General features: G+C 43.2%; 1 protein-coding gene across 3 annotated transcripts in view; it reads left to right on the forward strand.

Annotated features, from left to right (window-relative positions):
* Nucleotides 1–2,935, forward strand: part of LOC117962902 (serine/threonine-protein kinase STK11) — a 35,061-nt gene extending 32,126 nt beyond the window's left edge. For all 3 annotated transcript variants that reach the window (XM_059014246.1, XM_059014247.1, XM_059014248.1), the window contains one exon: nt 2,365–2,935. The gene's annotated coding sequence lies outside the window, so the exon portion shown is untranslated. The remainder of the gene's footprint in view (nt 1–2,364) is intronic.
* The last annotated feature ends 2,785 nt before the right edge of the window (nt 2,936–5,720 follow it).

Consider the following 5,720-nt stretch of genomic DNA (forward strand, 5'->3'; position numbering starts at 1 on the left):
ACTTTCTCCTTCGTTAGTAGTTCTCTGTTTCTTCTCAGTCTGTTTTTCGCTTGTTTTATTTATTTATTTATTTATTTATTAAATAAAAATCCATACCCCTGTTCTCTCACCCCATGGGGATGGGGGGGGGGGTGAATTCCAGTCATCATGAATATCTCTCTGGACAAATCGGTTGTCTACCGGAGAAACCTGAAACGAAACGTGACTATTCCTGTTTTGTTGTGGTTTTTGTTTTTTTTTGTTTTTTTTAAATATGTTTATCAATTTGAATCAGTTTTCAGTACAATAACAGTCAATAATATAGTGCAGCAAATGATTATTATGCCAACCCAATCAAATGACTGGAGAAAGACGGCTTCCTGAAAGGGTTACCTCCCTCTTGGCTCGGCTTCCTGACCTGAGCTGACGAGAGCGGGCTGGAGTGTGGGAGTGCGGGGGTGGATGGAGAGCTCTGCAGAGCTCTGCAGAAGAGTCACGCTTCCAGGGTCTGCCCCCCCTTCTCTCGCGCTCTCTCTCTCTCTCTCTCTCGCTCGCTCTTTCTTCCTCTCTCTCTCTCTCTCACGTCACCTGCTCATTCATGTCGGTGTAGCAGCAGTGGCAGAGCCAGGCTCTGCTCGTGATGACTCATTCACAAGAACGCTCCCTCATTCCTTAAGGAGGTCAGCTCTGTATTCGCTCGGGCGGCTTTGTGCTGAAATTGCTGCCAGTGAAACATTTAATTCCTTTCTTCATTCATCTATTCCTTTTTTCCCCCCCTCTTGTCTTTCCTATTTCTAGCCCTGAATGTATGTGTGTGTGTGTGTGTGTGTGTGTGTGTGTATATATATATATATATATATATTATTATATATATACTGTATTCAATATCTTTATCCTTCTTTCTCTTGCTTATTGCATCACTTTTTAATTTTGTTCTACAGCTTTCTTTCTTTCATCCTTACTTTACATTCATCCATCTCTTATTCATTCATGCAGCAAGCCTCTCATTCATACACTCTGCTTTTCGAGTGCAGGATTCTCCTACCTCCCTCTGGTCCCTCTTTATAATTCTCTAGGCAGGAGGCACAGTTATGAGACCATGATATTGTGTTCCACCTTTTACCAACAATGAAAGTGCCAGTGGAATGGCCTTTTGAGGCAAACGGGAGCTAGGGCCAGACCTCACATGAGCCTGTTCTGCAGTATAAAGAGCCTTTCTTTCTAGTTCACATTCAGCTATTCTGCTTCCTTGATACCAATCTCTGTTCTTCAATGGGTAACATGCTCCATTTTTGTACCCAAGGCCATTTTAGCGTGAGCTGTCGAAACCCACCACCTTCCACGCTGCAGCCCAGCACACTAACCACTGAGCTACTCAAAACCACCACCTTCCACGCTGCAGCCCAGCACACTAACCCCTGAGCTACTCAAACCCACTGCCTTCCACACTGCAGCCCAGCACACTAACCACTGAGCTACTCAAAACCACTACCTTCCACACTGCAGCCCAGCACACTAACCACTGAGCTACTCAAACCCACTACCTTCCACACTGCAGCCCAGCGCTTTCTCTAACCACTGAGCTGCCCGTGCTGTGTGCGGTAGGATGTGAAAATGACTGCAGAATCAATTCTGAAAAGAAAGGAAAGTGGAATATGTAATAAGTTTGAAGAGCGCACCGCATGAGTCATCAAAGCCTCCCACACGTTTTCACACTAACTGGCTGAAATCCGGCAGAGGGATGCTGAAAGAAAGAGGATCGGCGCGGGTCTGTGTATTGTGTTTGAGATAACAGCAGCAGATTTTTCTAGGGTGGTGTTTTTTTTTTTATTATTATTGTTATTATTAAAGAGAGAATTAATTCCTGTTGAAAATGACCAGCAGCTCTACTGAATAAATATGTTTTTTTTTTTTGTTTTTTTTTTTAATAATGGACAACACAACTGTTAGTATTTATAATACGCTGTTTATAAAAAGCGATCCTGCGGTCCACCGGACATTTAGAGTGTCTTTGGACAACGGTTCTGAGCCGTGGCTCAGTTCTGCCAGGTTAAAGGTCATGTAAAGCTGTTGTGGTTTTTTTCTGACTTGCATGGGTCTGCTTTTGCAATCGCCACGAGCCATGAACCACAAATAAAACACAACAGGCAGGGGGATTGGGACCGTAGCTTTGAAATTTTGTCGCATCAACCTGTAACCATGCTGTAATGGTGTTGGCAGATTGAGGTACAAGATCAGAAAACTCTCTCAAAATCTCTAGACCTGGATCATTGTTGCTTAAGTAGCAGTATTGATTATGAACACTAAATAACAGTGGTGCTTTTAACACAGGGGATAAGGGATTGATATGTATAGTACATAATATATTTTTTTTGTTTTCCCTAGGTTTTTTTTTGTTTTTTTTAAACTTCTCTTGGGGTTATTAAAGAGACATCGGGAGAGAGCTCTGTTGCCCGTGATTTATTTTCATGGATTCATCAGATGAACTGTTAAACAATGGACACCCAGGAATCTACGGATGAGTGAGAGAATTTAAAAAGACAGAAGGAGAAAAGAAAGGAGGAGAGAAGAATGGAAAGATGGGGCCCATCTGTCTACTTTGCCAACTGAACTGAAGCCAATGTTAAATTATTTTTTATTTCCCTTTTTTTGGGGGCGGGGGGGGGGGGACCCAAAAAGGACAACAACTGGCACAGCCCTGTTACCGTGTGGATGTGTAGAACTCTGTGCAAAGCCATGTAGAAGCACTTTATGTTTTAGACTACTTTTTTTTATTTCATTTCTTTGCAGTATAACAGTATACACATTTGTGATGTGTAAAGAATATTAATAATAATAATAATAATGATGATAAATAAGAACAAAATAAACTGCATGTTGTAAAGGGCTTGGAGAAAGGGAATGAAATATTTATATAAAAAAAAGAAGGGTGTTCTTAACCCTGTCCATCCTGGGATGCCGTTTCTCGCTGTGTTTGTGTGTGGTTTTTTTTTTGTTTTTTTTTCATAGCTTCCCAGCTGGAGACGATCACTAGCAGAGTGCTGTTGTATGTTAGCCCAATAACTTTTCCCCATCAACAATTCAGTTCCACACTAATGCACCTGTAATTCTGAACTGGTTTGGATTTGGTTCTCAAACACATTTGTCAAAATCCACGTGCTGTGTACCGACAACGTCCCGTGAACAGAACACTACAGCACCCAAAACAGCAGCACTTTTTATTCTTAAGTTCGAGGTTTGTTTTTGCCTCTTTGTTTTCCCTTTAGTTTGCAGCACAGAGCAGGAGGACAAAAAGCAGGCCACCCTGCTTCTGGTGGAATATGAAAGCTAATGCAGATGTGTTGGTCCTTTTTGTTTTTAAGCATATTGTTAGCGATTCTGTATTGAAAAGTAAAGAGGCAGCCGGTCTCAACAGTGTTAGCTGGTTAGCAGGTGTGAGTGCAATCTTCAGTTACCTCCCGAATTGCTTTTACTTACTGCAGAGTGCACACTGGGTAATCAATGTGTAATCGCATATAGACTGATTGGCACTAAGAATAAAGGTTGACAATTGCAGTGTCATGTGAACTGATGTGCCGACGGGCGCAGTCCTGCTAAAAGGTTTTTCTGGTTGAATTTTACCAAGAAGTTCCACGCTGTGTTCTGCGCAGAAGTTAGTCTGTGCCTGAATTCAAGTCGTTCTATTATCTATCACCTAAGAGCACAGATCTGGTGCTGTTTCGCATGACCTCTGGTTACCTGCAAGTAAAGGTGCCACGTTTTGAACACGAATTGGCACTTTTCCATGATCTCTCAGCCACGTTGGTTAAGTTTGTTGTGCAGCTTATATCATTGCAAGTTTGAGCCTTTCTGATTTATGATTACTAATCACAAGAGCACAGTGTTAATAGGAACACCTCTAGATATACACCCGAGAGGGGCGATGATGGGCAGGTGGACCGCGTCTAACTTCCCACAGGTTTCCAGGTCAATGCAGGCCTGTGCCTGATCGGAGGTGGGAAACGTTCGTTCTTTGCTGGATAGGAAAGAGTTTTTGGACTATGAGAAAGGGGGAGCAAAGCTATCCAGACCCTGAAGTAGTTTCTTACAGTAGTTCTTTTTTCTTGTGACACCTGGAGCGGAATGGCCCTGCAGCACTGTGTTTGGACCCCCTGGTGTACATGGGTCTGGTTTAGGAATCGGTACCTCAGTGGATGATACCTGGCGCAGGTAAATACATTTCTCCCATGTTGCAGGACCTGGGGGTGGACAGCATGCTGAACAGTGGCCATCAAGTCTGAATCAAACCTAGACCCAGAGTTACCTTTAAAAAAAAAAAAAAAAAATTAAAAAAAGTTGATTTGTTTAATCCCTTTGGGGATCTGAAAACAAACTTGGCTCTTGTGAAGAGGAGTTTGTCATCTGCTGGTGTGTGTGTGTGGATTGGAAAGGGTTTCGGGCTGAGTCTGTGTGTAATAATATTGTGTAGCGCTCCCGACCTCTCGTGTTGTATGTGAATCATACAAAGAGGTGGGATTATTAAACAAATGCACTGTATAGCAAGTAAGGGCTCCAAAGCAAGGCGCAAAAACTGTGCGTCCTACTTTCCTTGAAAAGTGAAGTGATCATTAAGCCCCAGCTCTCTGTTCCGCTACATTCCCTGGGTTCATATTGATTGAATCATAATTACAGTGATGTTTAATTTATCAAGCTGACTGCTGTGAATATTTAATGCCTCTGGAGAGAGCTTCACGCACCTGATATCAGAGCTCGTCAGCAGCGCCTGATTTCGGGTAGCGGGGAGGGGGGCATCCTTTCTTGGTTACAGGGCTTCCTGCTGCGTGACCCAGTTATACAGTCACGTCCCGGAAACAGGTACTCACAACCTTGTCTATCCCCACTTTCTGTAAATGTAGGTAACAGTATGCATGCCGATATTTATCTGTTGAAGTTAAACCATTTCTTAGCAGACGCCCTTAGCCAGGGCGACTTACAATTGTTACAAGATATCACATTATTTTTACATACAGTTACCCATTTATACAGTTGGGTTTTTACTGGAGCAATCTAGGTAAAGTACCTTGCTCAAGGGTACAGCAGCAGTGTCCCCCACCTGGGATTGAACCCACGACCCTCCGGTCAAGAGTCCAGAGCCCTAACCACTACTCCACAGTGCTGCCCATTGCTATTAAGATACAGAATTCCCAAAAAGGAGCCAAAGCAGAGCCTGTGCGCATGCAGAGGGTAGGGGATTGTAATGACTCTCGTTCCTCTGCAGTCCCATCAGCACTGCAGCATTCTATATCATTTCAGAGGCACCGCGGTAACAACACTGTGGACCCTAGGGGCCCCGTTTGAGGACAGCTGTGCTAGAATCTGGATACGGTACTGGTGCCTTTTGAAGTGGTTATTTATATAAATTGTGAATTAAAATAATCTAAAACGGCACCTACTGGCCAGTTTATTAGGACCTGACTAACTGATGACTCCAGAAAACAGGACATATGCTATACTGGCCAATCACATTCGCAGGATTTCAATCCAGTTGAGCATCTCTGGGATGAGCTTGAATCATAACTCCCTCCCCCCCCCCCAATATCGTAAATTATTAATCTGAATGCATTCACATCCAGACACCTTCCAACACCTTGAAGAGTCTGTGTCATGTTAGGTCCTAATAACAGTGGCCAGGCAGGGTATTTCACACATTAAACAAAGAAAAATAGTAACCAAAACCACAAATGAAAGCAGGACCCGTTGGA

This window comes from Acipenser ruthenus, chromosome 47, assembly GCF_902713425.1.
Source record: "Acipenser ruthenus chromosome 47, fAciRut3.2 maternal haplotype, whole genome shotgun sequence".
NCBI lineage: Eukaryota > Metazoa > Chordata > Actinopteri > Acipenseriformes > Acipenseridae > Acipenser > Acipenser ruthenus.